Source organism: Leptodactylus fuscus, chromosome 6, assembly GCF_031893055.1.
Source record: "Leptodactylus fuscus isolate aLepFus1 chromosome 6, aLepFus1.hap2, whole genome shotgun sequence".
Lineage (NCBI taxonomy): Eukaryota > Metazoa > Chordata > Amphibia > Anura > Leptodactylidae > Leptodactylus > Leptodactylus fuscus.
Window position 1 is genome coordinate 139,991,813 of NC_134270.1, and position 15,680 is coordinate 140,007,492.

Here is a 15,680-nt window from a genome sequence, read left to right on the forward strand (position 1 = left end):
ATGAGCCCATAAAGTAAACCAGTCAATGAAAAGGAATAAGGCAACGAATATACAGCATAAAGTGACCTCTACCGGAAATTAATTCAATATATAGAAGACATTTTTTTTTCCATCGTTCTTCAAAGCATCCTAAGAAACTTTCATGTAGTGCTGGCTTGTGTTCGCTCTTATAGACAATCCCTGTAGGCTTCCATTATGTACTATGTCTTCGGTATAGGACATAGTGATTAAAAATAAATTAGAAGCCAGCAAAGTTTATATTCTGAAGACTCCAACTCCCTTAGGTCATTATGGAGCTTCTTCAGGCTGTGGAAGTGCGGTCTTCTGGTCACTGGTGTAAAGAACAGAAACGGGGAAGAATTTATTGAAGCTGCCTTCATTTTTTACTACGTCTTACAAGTAGAGGATAATGACAGTAATAGACAAGGTCCTTCAACATTCACGAAGTGAAGCCAGGGACTAGATCTGGATGCCCAGAAAAGTATCTGCCAGTTAGTTGCTATGGCAATTTCTGCACGAACTCCATCTCAAGCAAGAGTCTTTTTTTTTTTCCGCATGTATTAACCCACTTACAAGACATAAGTGCCTAATATTTTTCTGCACGAATTGTGTCTACAGAGAGAACCCTATAACAATGTTAAAATAACATTTGGGTTTGTTGGGATTTTACGTAACAACAACTATGCAACCTAATTTAATAAACCTTCCCTAGGAATATCATGTGTTGCCAAGATTGTCCGCCAGGCGAGAGCGCCAAATTGACTCTGGAAGCAGCAACGATAAAAAATAACTTTATTAGGAGCTGATCTTATTGGTTGTTCATGACCACAGAACAACATCTACAAGCCTGGACTGGTGGGAAACGCACCGCGATTGAACTCTGGAACTATAGAAATATGGTGTAAACTGCGATTCTCCAAAAGGCAAAATGCGGTTTTGCACTTTGAGTCTCCATTAAAAAAAAGGACATTGCAAATGTTTGTCATTGTCATTGATATATCATAAAGGAAGAGAAGCTGAGCTCTGTGATATATAGGGTTATATGATAGAGGAGAGACGCTGAGCTCTGTGATATATAGGGTTATATGATAGAGGAGAGAAGCTGAGCTCTGTGATATATAGGGTTATATAATAGAGGGAGAGAAGCTGAGCTCTGTGATATATAGGGTTATATGATAGAGGAGAGGAGCTGAGCTCTGTGATATATAGGGTTATATGATAGAGGAGAGAAGCTGAGCTCTGTGATATATAGGGTTATATGATAGAGGAGAGACGCTGAGCTCTGTGATATATAGGGTTATATGATAGAGGAGAGACGCTGAGCTCTGTGATATATAGGGTTATATGATAGAGGAGAGAAGCTGAGCTCTGTAATATATAGGGTTATATGATAGAGGAGAGAAGCTGAGCTCTGTGATATATAGGGTTATATGATAGAGGAGAGGAGCTGAGCTCTGTGATATATAGGTTATATGACAGAGGAGAGAAGCTGAGCTCTGTGATATATAGGGTTATATGATAGAGGAGAGACGCTGAGCTCTGTGATATATAGGGTTATATGATAGAGGAGAGGAGCTGAGCTCTGTGATATATAGGTTATATGACAGAGGAGAGAAGCTGAGCTCTGTGATATATAGGGTTATATGATAGAGGAGAGAAGCTGAGCTCTGTGATATATAGGGTTATATGATAGAGGAGAGAAGCTGAGCTCTGTGATATATAGGGTTATATGATAGAGAAGAGAAGCTGAGCTCTGTGATATATAGGGTTATACGATAGAGGAGAGAAGCTGAGCTCTGTGATATATAGGGTTATATGATAGAGGAGAGAAGCTGAGCTCTGTGATATATAGGGTTATACGATAGAGGAGAGAAGCTGAGCTCTGTGATATATAGGGTTATATGATAGAGGAGGGAAGCTGAGCTCTGTGATATATAGGAGAGAAGCTGAGCTCTGTTATATACAGTATATGCTGATCTCAACTTCTGTCTCTCTATCAATCCTCAGACATCACCTGACATATTTGCTTTAATACTTGTATCATTATTAATCATGATCCAACCTCCCTAATCTCTCTCTATATATACAGTCCTATGAAAAAGTTTGGGCACCCCTATTAATCTTAATCATTTTTAGTTCTAAATATTTTGGTGTTTGCAGCAGCCATTTCAGTTTGATATATCTAATAACTGATGGACACAGTAATATTTCAGGATTGAAATTAGGTTTATTGTACTAACAGAAAATGCGCAATATGCATTAAACCAAAATTTGACCGGTGCAAAAATATGGGCACCTCAACAGAAAAGTGACATTAATATTTAGTACATCCCCCTTTTGCAAAGATAACAGCCTCTAGTCACTTCCTGTAGCTTTTAATCAGTTCCTGGATCCTGGATGAAGGTATTTTGGACCATTTCTTTCTACAAAACAATTCAAGTTCAGTTAAGTTAGATGGTCGCCGAACATGGACAGCCCGCTCTCAAATGATCTGAAAACAAAGATTGTTCAACATAGTTGTTCAGGGGAAGGATACAAAACGTTGTCTCAGAGATTTAACCTGTCAGTTTCCACTGTGAGGAACATAGTAAGGAAATGGAAGACCACAGGGACAGTTCTTGTTAAGCCCAGAAGTGGCAGGCCAAGAAAACTATCAGAAAGGCAGAGAAGAAGAATGGTGAGAACAGTCAAGGACAATCCACAGACCATCTCCAAAGAGCTGCAGCATCATCTTGCTGCAGATGGTGTCACTGTGCATCGGTCAACTATACAGCGCACTTTGCACAAATAGAAGCTGTATGGGAGAGTGATGAGAAAGAAGCCGTTTCTGCACGTACGCCACAAATAGAGTTGCCTGAGGTATGAAAAAGCACATTTGGACAAGGCAGCTTCATTTTGGAAACAAAAATTGAGTTGTTTGGTTATAAAAAAAGGCGTTATGTATGGCGTCCAAAAAGAAACAGCATTCCAAGAAAAACACATGCTACCCACTGTAAAATTTGGTGGAGGTTCCATCATGCTTTGGGGCTGTGTGGCCAATGCCGGCATCGGGAATCTTGTTAAAGTTGAGAGTCGCATGGATTCCACTCAGTATCAGCAGATTCTTGAGAATAATGTTCAAGAATCAGTGACGAAGTTGAAGTTACGCCGGGGATGGATATTTCAGCAAGACAATGATCCAAAACACCGCTCCAAATCCTCAGGCATTCATGCAGAGGAACAATTACAATGTTCTGGAATGGCCATCCCAGTCCCCAGACCTGAATATCATTGAACATCTGTGGGATGATTTGAAGCGGGCTGTCCATGCTCGGCGACCATCTAACTTAACTGAACTTGAATTGTTTGTCCAAAATACCTTTATCCAGGATCCAGGAACTGATTAAAAGCTACAGGAAGCGACTAGAGGCTGTTATCTTTACAAAAGGAGGATCTACTAAATATTAATGTCACTTTTCTGTTGAGGTGCCCATACTTTTGCACCGGTCAAATTTTGGTTTAATGCATATTGCACATTTTCTGTTAGTACAATAAACCTCATTTCAATCCTGAAATATTACTGTGTCCATCAGTTATTAGATATATCAAACTGAAATGGCTGTTGCAAATACCAAAATATTTAGAACTAAAAATGATTAAGATTAATAGGGGTGCCCAAACTTTTTCATAGGACTGTATGTGTGTGTGTGTGTGTGTCCCTAACTGTATAGAATACACATATGTATGGATCTCTTCCAGTTTATAACCAAATCTATCATCTTGAGATACTTCAGCTACAATGTCACTTTTGATCTAAACACGTATTATCAGATTCTGGTGAACACCTTGAGAGATATTTGCACTACAAATAAGGTTATACTACCTTTTCAGAAACCATGTATCTGCACTTCTCATCTTTTTCTTACAGTTTCTCAAAGTTTTTTTTGGAACACGACACTTCCTTATCTTCTGTATATGTCCACATATCAACCTCTCCTCGTATTGAAGCTCCTTCTCGTGGTTCTGTCCTTCTTCTGCGTGGTTTTATGTCTTTGTTCCCACGCACAATCTTCTTCATGTACCGCTCTCACATTACAGTTCTACTACATTGTGTAAACACCTTCTGTATCAGTTTTTCTTCCTTTCTGTTCCTTCTATCTGCTCATCACGTGTTTGCCCAGCACATCTGCTCTATATCTAGTTATCTCTTCCTCCATCTGTTCCTCACTTGGTCTAATGGTAGTCTTTGGCTGCTGTTTGTAGGTTCAATATATCGGTCATGTCCGCCACTCACTTGAGAAACGCATGATTTACTTGTGAATTCAGAGGAGTCCATAAATTGCCCAGCCTCGCCATCACTTGTCCCAACTCGGCTGGAATGTAAACTGGAGCAAAAAAAATCAAACCTTTGTCCAACCACAAAAAATCATGCATGACCACTTCATCTTCCGTAAGAAGGTCTATAGATTGGCGACTGTCGCTGACAACCAGAGTCTATTGGGTAAAGTGAGAACATCAATGTACAACAGGGGTTGGGAGCGCATTACTGTCAACGCTCCTTGCAAGGAGTTTCTGATTCATCTTAGACCAGGATGTCAAATATCAAACTTCAGGTTACTAAGAGCTGTCAACCCTTTCACCAGAATTTCTGATCAAAATGTCAAAAAAGGGTTTTCGTGTTTCTCAGTGATGCTGAGAGATGGAGTCCTAGAATTTCCTCCTTGAAGTGTAAATCTTGTTCTGTCAAGTTAAACCTGTTCTCTGTTTGAGCCTTTCTCAGAGATTGCTATTAAATTCTTGACCCTTAAGACATTGTTCTTGGTGTCGATCACTTCGGCACAGAGGGTAAGTGAAATTCAGACTTTCCATGTGAATGAGCAGTACCTTACTATTTCAGATGAACGATTGTTCTTAAAGGGGGTGACCGTTTTTGAGCCCTGAAGACACTGTTTTTGTTTTTGTACAGCTACAAGACTATACTATATACAGTACTGTGTAAATATTTTAGGCAGGTGTGGAAAAAATGCTGCAAAGTAAGAATGCCTTCAGAAATAGAAGAGATAATAGTTACCAAAATGAAGAAATGAGAAATCTAAATCCCATCAATATTTGGTTTGACCATTGCTCCTTGCCTTCCATCAGTTCATCTCGGTACATTTGTGGAAGTTTTTGAAGGAACTTGACAGGGATATTGTTCTCGTCATCTCGGAGAACTAAGAACAGATCTTTGGTTGTAGACTTGCTCCAATCCTTCTGTCTCTTCATGTAATGCCAGACGGACTGGATGATGTTCCGATCAGGGCTCTGTGGGGGACCATGTTATCTCTTCATAATGACACTGGATGTATGTTTAGGATTATCACCCTGCTGCAATGTGGGTGCCTGCCTACAACTTTTTCTCAGTACTTACCTATATAATATGTAGTCCTATGTTCAGGCTGCAAAGATGACATGAATTAATTTGAGTCCCCCCGGGTAGTGCTTATGATGTCTTTGTGTCATGACAGGGTACATGGACATGAGATGTGGAGCAGGAAATTTTATAGGAACAAAAACTTTAGAATTTGGTCTCCTGCTCTGTCCAGCCAAAGACTAACAAACTTCACTAATAAGCAAATGATCAAAGAGACTTTGTATGAGTCAAGCCATTGCTACCCGCTGTGCCTTACATAAATGTGCACAGAGCACGGCATGTAGGAGAAGAAGCTTTCCTAGATATTAATAGTAATGCAGCTTCTAAGATCATGTTCCTTTATTCTGTAGCATTAAGAGGCTGGTAATGGCGAATCTGTAGTAAGTGTAATAAGGCGCATCATTACGGCAAGGATGTTACATTAATTCCCGGAAAAGCATTGTATCACAGACACGCTTCTGCTCCCTTGTTCTAGTTAAAAGGCTTAATCCTAGGCATTTTAAGAGGACACGACAAACCCCAGTAATCTGACGTCTCCATGTAATCCCAAGGGACTGCGTCGGCAAGGATACATTTTTACGAAACATTTCCTATACAAAAAGGTATTCCTGTGGCGACGCCATCATAAGTGTTCCAGTAGCCGTATTATGTAGGAGGTTGTATCTCATTACTCGAAGCACTTCATTCGTTATGGTAGGTTATTATTAAAGGGAACAGAGAACCTTTCTAATTACCTTTTAAGGTCAAGTTGTTCATAGGGGGCAATGCTATTGTATATACAGGCAGGGAATGATTCAAGGGGCAGGTGGGGCATGTCAATAATGCTGAGTGGGGTAGGGGTGCCAGTGTAAAGCCTGCAAAATAAGAGGACAAACAGTGCTACAGAGCCAGGTAAAAGGAATAATGAAGGAATACTTGCGTTTAAATAATGTCAAAAGGTAGTATGGAGAATTATGTTCAGAGTCTGTATTACAGTCTATGTGAGATTCGCTACATAGCTATTGAGGCTACCTATAGACCAGCCTCAATAGCTTTGTTCCTATAACTGGCCTTATAGGCTCTCACGTTCTTGCTTCAAAGGATCTGTCCTGCAATGGGGTCCTGAGATAGGAATGAACTCTGATCGCGGGCATTAGCTCCGAGTTTCTGCTGTGTGATACGTTGGAGACCCCGTGGCTGCTTCAGAATGGCCACCATCTGTAAAGACCTGGCTTCCATCATACTGTTACGGCGGATGTTAGAAAAAGGTTAAAACTTTCTTGGTTCTTGTACTCTTGGTTTCTTGTACCCTTTTGTAGTACAGCAGTCTCTCCCCTGGTTCACTAGGGGGAAGATGCTCTCTGGGTTCTATGAAGCCCCAAGGTATCAATTTGGAGACAGTGGAGAAGGAAAAGGGAACAGACCATCAAACTGCCCCTGAACTGAATAGGCCCCAGAGTTCAGACAATGAAGCTGACCCACAGTACTACAAATGAAGAGGCCATAGATAAGACAGATATACAGAGGAGAGTATCTTCTTATAGTCAGGACAGATACAGCACCAAGAGGACATGTTACTACGGTCTGATGGCAAAGTTAGGCCACACTTATTGAAGAAAGAACAAGGAAGAGCTTGCAGTGTCAGAACTGTGGCCTGCTCAGCCTGAGTAACTAAATCTAGCTCTAGTATTGTATCAGTGACTAAAAGATAAACCTTAAGCCATTCCTGGGTGCAAAGTTATGATGCCGCATTGAGTGTGAAGTGTTCCTATATCAGTTGTCAAACTACAGACTGTGCAGCCACTAGTCAGGTAGTTCTGTTATTTGCTATTGATGAATAAAGCATATTAAGTCGTTCTGTAAAGAGTCTTTGATACATATATTCTAACTGCAAAAGGTTATCCTGCGAGACTATGTATGGGAGGAGAGGGAGACTCCTACCCACAGGTGCACCTACAAAAACAGGGTATTACAGACATCTTAACCATATGTTGTATTTGCTGCTTTTGTGTGCTTTCCTGTGATTCAGTAAACTGTTACATACCAGCGGAGTGTCTCCAGAGTCCAACACCACTCCACCTGAACAACATTAAACTTTCTCTGCCCCTACAGTCTTGTTATCCTTGCCTTGCCAGTTATTTAATATTATCATTACTATCATTAGGATCGACCATCAATCTTAGATCGGTGGAGGTCAAATACCAAAAAGGTATTTGAGGGAACTGCAGCGCTAGGCCAAGGACTGTGACCAGTTCTTTATTTACAATGGTCTAGAGAGGCTAAAGCTCTGGGTTAGCGCAACAGTAACTTCAAAAAGCTGATCAGATGGGGTGCTGAGAGTCAGACTATCAATACTGTGATCCCAAAAAACCCTTTAACATGTATATTGTGCAATTTGCTTGAGCTTTCATAGTAAATCTCCCACCATGGATTCTGGTTCGGGTCTTGTGAAAGATATCACTGGTGTACAGGTTAAAGCATGGGAGGTAAAAACACAGGGGTAGAAAAAGAACCACGAAAAACCACTGGGGTAAAAAAAAACATGTCTGCTTTCTCCCCAAAAACCGTGCCATACATCTCCATGGGTTGTGTCTAGTATTGCACCTTGGCCAAACTGCTATACCAGAAGCAACTCCAACACAGATGAGAACACAACCTTACTCTTCAAGGCCGGGTCCCCATGTTGCGACAACACAGCGTTTTGGCCTCAGCGTTTTACAGTACCTGCAAAGTGGATGGGGGTATAGTTACTCATTCACACATTGCAGAAAAAAAATCAGAGAAATCTAAAATTTCATCATGGTTGTTGACCAATATCGACTGTATTCTGCCGCTTAACCCTTTGAATGCTGCAATTGATCCTCAGGATGGACAGAAAGAAAATGAGGTGGGTCCACTTCTGTTTGATTGCATTATGGATAATAATATGATAGTATAACAATCCACATACTGGTATACTCACAATCACAACAACCTGTACTATAAATTTATAGCAACATTTATGATTATTGATTATTGACTAAATAAAAACAGCAGCAAGATTGCTTTTTCCTGCATTTAAATCTGAATATCAATGAAATGACTGTCAGAGTGCAAACAGGGAAAAATATTGTTCTTGCTTTTCAGAGGTTCTCGGCTTGCCGACTGCCTATTGACTAGATACATCTGAGTTGTCGGCTATTAACTCTGCATTGACGCATATGTATGTCCTTGCAGAATTGGCAGCTGCATGAGATTGTAGGGATTGTGAGGACTGGCTGCTCAACATCCCAAAAAGAAGGCAAGGACAGTTTATTAGTGTCCTTGTCTTCCCGATTGTTGTATACTCTGCACAGGAGGGAACCAATCATGAGAGTAGTCATAGCTTCTGCTGCCAACAGTTGGCCAATGACACTCAACCAAAATCTCCAAGCCATCTCCTAAGTTGGGGCAAGGTTGAAGGGGCCTTCGGTGTACTTGATGGCAGTGATAGTTCCATGGAGTACTTCTAGTTATAGAGGAGTCAACTCCTCTCCTGAGCCGGTGACGATTTTCGGGAAGGGGCTTGATGGTAATTACAGGAACAAATCAGGAGGCAGCAGGACAATTGAACCAAATATGTAAGTTTACTGCGGTAACAAAGGAACAATGCAGCTTCCTAGACGGGGGTATTAGTTTAGAAGATACTGGTCCTGAACTTGGCCAGAGAAATGTCCAGGAATAGATGTTACCGTGGTGCCTTTTATCTCCACTCCAATATGATTATCCCTCTGGTACCATCTACCTGTGTGATGTAGAGTCCAGACTGGGAGGTTCTGGGAATCCTCCATTGTGCTCTTCATTCCCTTCATTCCCATTCCATTCCCGTGGCCTCAATAGAGACCCTTTTATTTAAAAGGTGGCAAAAAAAATCACAAATGCACTCCATTCCATGTGCCGCATAAAAGAAAAATTGCACCATTTTTTTTAGGTAAAAAGGGGTAAAGTGCACATTTATTATTATTATTATTATTATGATTATTATTATTCATTATTATTATTATTCATTATTATTATTATTATTATTATTATTGTTATTATTATTATTCATTATTATTATTGTTATTATTATTATTCATTATTATTATTGTTATTATTATTCATTATTATTATTATTATTATTATTATTATTATTATTCATTATTATTATTATTATTCATTATTATTCATTATTATTATTATTCATTATTATTATTATTCATTATTATTATTATTATTATTCATTATTATTATTATTATTATTATTAGTAGTAGTAGTTATTTAGTAATGCCCTGCCATATTAAAAAGAAAAAATGTGACCAATGAAAAGGGCTCGGTCACGAAGTGGTTAATGCTTGTTTATCTCAAAAAACCAAGAACCGACATAATATAAAGAATATAAATGGAAATCGGAGAAGAAACTGATTGATTTTAATGCTCACTGGGGCTGACGATAGGAGGTGCATGAAGTCATGTGTGAATGGGGGAATGAGCATAGCCTGCAGCCACTTCTCATGGTAATAAGATGCTGTTATTGGATGGAAATTGAGGTGGTGGCGAACGTGAGGGATCTCATTTATGGCTTTATTTCTGTCTTCGCTTTGCATGTGATTTTTAATGCATGTACGTGCTATTGCTCAGTAACCCAGGAAACCATTACATTGATTAAACTGGTCTATGTTGAATCAAGGAGGGAATTTATTTGCGCTAATTTATCTCTTTTTGGCTGCTGATGGTGCCCAGTTGTTTAACCCTTTAAGTATGCTGTCAGTCTTGATCTTAAATAGGTTGTCCAACAATTGGAGCAACCTGTTGGGCATCCAGGGAAGGTGTAAAAACATACTCACCTGATCCTGGTGGTCTGTCACCGATACCTTTTCTGTCTGCGCCACACTTCTGGGAGTCCGGAGTCTCACATGACCACTGAGACTAACCAGTGGATTAGAACCGGTGACATCACTCACATTTATTACAATTCCTTATCAGTGGCCGATTTGGTCTCAGCAATCGCAGGAGACTCAGGACTTTGGGCGACATTGCCCTGGTACAAGACAGAAAGGGAAGTAATATTCTTTTCTTTTTATCCCCTTATAAGTGATGTATGGTTCGGACACTGCCTTTATGTGAGAGGGGTGTCCATACTGTACATCTAGTAGAACTAGCTGCAGACATATCTTGCCTCCCTCACAGGCTCAGTGCTGTGCTATACATGCGAGCCAAGCATTAGTGATGTCAGTCTGGGAAAGCCCCTCACAAGTTGTGGCAAAAGTGGGAGTGGCCTTTTACAGGGTATGGCCTTCATAAAAGAGCAGAATTACATATACCAGGCTCTATATACAGTTGTAAGATTGTTACTGTTTAATTAAAATAAATAATTGCAGCTTGGTATAGAAAACAGAAACACCATGCCAAAGCTAATAGAGCTTGTAGCTCAGTCAGTAGTAGCATGCACTGTTTCCTGGGTTCACGTCCCAGCTCATGCCTAAATTGGTGGAGCAAACTCCCTATTAATAGGCACTGCATTGAAGTGACCTTACTTTGTATTGAATACTAATGAGCTGCGTAACAAATGCCATTGGTGGGGTGTCCGAGTGAAGGGACCTGAAAACCAGGAATCCCAGGTGAGTTGACATGTCTGGTCTATTCAGGAGGATATAATAATGAGGACCTATCAGACTTGGAGAAATCACTCATTTGACTCAGAATTCAGTAATGGCCTGTGCATGGCTTTGGTAATATGTCAGGACATCTCAGAAGTCTCACACAATGTGCTGCAGATACAGTGGGGGAGATATATTATACCTTGTATGTCGGTTTTCTGGCATGCAAAACATAAAAAGTGACAATTTTTGTGAGTATCGGGATTGCACAACAAGGGCATCTTTTTCATTTCAGTTTTGCCTTCACCACTTTCCAGAAAAGGGGGTGTATTGAGGATGTGTGGGGGATGGGGCCATCAACCTACCAAATTTGTAGTCATTTACAATCTACACCAGTTATAAGGCGCACGGTCCGTGGAGGGTACACCTCATTTATGAGAGAACACCGACGCCAGCTCAGAGGGTATGAAGATGCCATTCTTCATAAACCATTACATGGCTAGGCTTGGATGTGTACACCATGTAGCGCTGGTTGCATTGTGCAGTGCAGTCCTGACAAAAAGGACACTGCCAGATGTTTTTAATACCAGAAACAAGCATTTTCTTTTCTTGACTGCAGTTAACAAGAAAGCAAAAAGAATATGGGCGATATGGCACGCGTCATCAATAACATCAAACTCTTGATACCTAGTCTATCAAGCATGTATCCCTCCTATTCTTACAGAAGACCCTCCTTGCCATATTCATGGCCTCTGACATCTTGTGATGGAGTAGCTGCTCCCCGGAACGAATCAGATTGACCAAACCAAACAGACTCCATGTACGAGCTCTCGAAAATGGTGGCTCTTTAGATAGTGTGACTTTGCCCTGGCATAATGGAAGCATCATGCCACAGCTAGGACAAGGTCACACCATGGAACACCTTCTGTGATACAACTCTTAGGCACAACCAATGTTCCACCCTCATGTATTTCACTTGCAGAGGAAACACAACATTACCAACAGCTACACAACACATCTGGAAAATGGTCACCAACAAATGTAACATTGAGTATCCGCCATTTCTAAAGAGTGGCCAACTCTATGTATGGCCAAACCCACCTAGGGTTGCTTACTGAAGAGGTTTACCCTTCACCTTCATATAGGCTATACCTTTGTACAACATATATGGATTGCAGAACAGGTCCACTCCATATTTCTATTTTTTAATAGGACTGTGCTAGTTGAAATTCATGGTGAACTTGTTTCCATATAATGGCCCCTGATGTTATGATGGTGTGTATAGTGAATACGATGCTGTGGGTTTAGTTTTGGTCCGTTGAGTGTAATGGATGTAAAGTAACTAGAGATGAGCGAACAGTGTTCTATCGAACTCATGTTCGATCGGATATTAGGCTGTTCGGCATGTTCGAATCGAATCGAACACCGCATGGTAAAGTGCGCCATTACTCGATTCCCCTCCCACCTTCCCTGGCGCCTTTTTTGCTCCAATAACAGCGCAGGGTAGGTGGGACAGGAACTACGACACCGGTGACGTTGAAAAAAGTAGGCAAAACCCATTGGCTGCCGAAAACATGTGACCTCTAATTTAAAAGAACAGCGACGCCCAGCTTCGCGTCATTCTGAGCTTGCAATTCACCGAGGACGGAGGTTTCCGTCCAGCTAGCTAGGGCTTAGATTCTGGGTAGGCAGGGACAGGCTAGGATAGGAAGGAGAAGACAACCAACAGCTCTTATAAGAGCTAAATTCCAGGGAGAAGCTTGTCAGTGTAACGTGGCACTGACGGGCTCAATCGCCGCAACCCAGCTTTCCCAGGATCCTGAATGGAATACACTGTCAGTGTATTCCCGTATACCCGATATATACCCCGATACCCGTTCCAACGGTGTGCCCCCCCACCTTCACCCCAGAAATACCCTGCAAGTCCCCTAGCAATAGAATTGGGGCTATATACACCCACAATTTTTACTACTGGTATACAGTGCCATTGTCTGACTGGGAATTCAAAGAATATATTGGGAATACAAATACCCTCATTTCTTGCTACTGCCATATAGTGCCAGTGTCTGACTGGGAATTCAAAGAATATATTGGGGTTACGTGCACCCACAATTTTTACTACTGGTATACAGTGCCATTGTCTGACTGGGAATTCAAAGAATATATTGGGGTTATAAATACCCTCATTTCTTGCTACTGCCATATAGTGCCAGTTTCTGACTGGTAATTCAAAGAATATATTGGGGTTACGTGCACCCACAATTTTTACTACTGGTATACAGTGCCATTGTCTGACTGGGAATTCAAAGAATATATTGGGGTTATAAATACCCTCATTTCTTGCTACTGCCATATAGTGCCAGTTTCTGACTGGTAATTCAAAGAATATATTGGGGTTACGTGCACCCACAATTTTTACTACTGGTATACAGTGCCATTGTCTGACTGGGAATTCAAAGAGTATATTGGGAATACAAATACCCTCATTTCTTGCTACTGCCATATAGTGCCAGTTTCTGACTGGGAATTCAAAGAATATATTGGGGTTACGTGCACCCACAATTTTTACTACTGGTATACAGTGCCATTGTCTGACTGGGAATTCAAAGAGTATATTGGGAATACAAATACCCTCATTTCTTGCTACTGCCATATAGTGCCAGTGTCTGACTGGTAATTCAAAGAATATATTGGGGTTACGTGCACCCACAATTTTTACTACTGGTATACAGTGCCATTGTCTGACTGGGAATTCAAAGAGTATATTGGGAATACAAATACCCTCATTTCTTGCTACTGCCATATAGTGCCAGTTTCTGACTGGTAATTCAAAGAATATATTGGGGTTACGTGCACCCACAATTTTTACTACTGGTATACAGTGCCATTGTCTGACTGGGAATTCAAAGAATATATTGGGGTTATAAATACCCTCATTTCTTGCTACTGCCATATAGTGCCAGTTTCTGACTGGTAATTCAAAGAATATATTGGGGTTACGTGCACCCACAATTTTTACTACTGGTATACAGTGCCATTGTCTGACTGGGAATTCAAAGAGTATATTGGGAATACAAATACCCTCATTTCTTGCTACTGCCATATAGTGCCAGTTTCTGACTGGGAATTCAAAGAATATATTGGGGTTACGTGCACCCACAATTTTTACTACTGGTATACAGTGCCATTGTCTGACTGGGAATTCAAAGAATATATTGGGGTTATAAATACCCTCATTTCTTGCTACTGCCATATAGTGCCAGTTTCTGACTGGTAATTCAAAGAATATATTGGGGTTACGTGCACCCACAATTTTTACTACTGGTATACAGTGCCATTGTCTGACTGGGAATTCAAAGAATATATTGGGGTTATAAATACCCTCATTTCTTGCTACTGCCATATAGTGCCAGTTTCTGACTGGTAATTCAAAGAATATATTGGGGTTACGTGCACCCACAATTTTTACTACTGGTATACAGTGCCATTGTCTGACTGGGAATTCAAAGAGTATATTGGGAATACAAATACCCTCATTTCTTGCTACTGCCATATAGTGCCAGTTTCTGACTGGGAATTCAAAGAATATATTGGGGTTACGTGCACCCACAATTTTTACTACTGGTATACAGTGCCATTGTCTGACTGGGAATTCAAAGAATATATTGGGGTTACGTGCACCCACAATTTTTACTACTGGTATACAGTGCCATTGTCTGACTGGGAATTCAAAGAGTATATTGGGAATACAAATACCCTCATTTCTTGCTACTGCCATATAGTGCCAGTTTCTGACTGGGAATTCAAAGAATATATTGGGGTTACGTGCACCCACAATTTTTACTACTGGTATACAGTGCCATTGTCTGACTGGGAATTCAAAGAATATATTGGGGTTACGTGCACCCACAATTTTTACTACTGGTATACAGTGCCATTGTCTGACTGGGAATTCAAAGAGTATATTGGGAATACAAATACCCTCATTTCTTGCTACTGCCATATAGTGCCAGTGTCTGACTGGTAATTCAAAGAATATATTGGGGTTACGTGCACCCACAATTTTTACTACTGGTATACAGTGCCATTGTCTGACTGGGAATTCAAAGAGTATATTGGGAATACAAATACCCTCATTTCTTGCTACTGCCATATAGTGCCAGTTTCTGACTGGGAATTCAAAGAATATATTGGGGTTACGTGCACCCACAATTTTTACTACTGGTATACAGTGCCATTGTCTGACTGGGAATTCAAAGAATATATTGGGGTTATAAATACCCTCATTTCTTGCTACTGCCATATAGTGCCAGTTTCTGACTGGTAATTCAAAGAATATATTGGGGTTACGTGCACCCACAATTTTTACTACTGGTATACAGTGCCATTGTCTGACTGGGAATTCAAAGAATATATTGGGGTTATACGTGCACCCACAATTTTTACTACTGGTATACAGTGCCATTGTCTGACTGGGAATTCAAAGAATATATTGGGGTTATAAATACCCTCATTTCTTGCTACTGCCATATAGTGCCAGTTTCTGACTGGTAATTCAAAGAATATATTGGGGTTACGTGCACCCACAATTTTTACTACTGGTATACAGTGCCATTGTCTGACTGGGAATTCAAAGAGTATATTGGGAATACAAATACCCTCATTTCTTGCTACTGCCATATAGTGCCAGTTTCTGACTGGGAATTCAAAG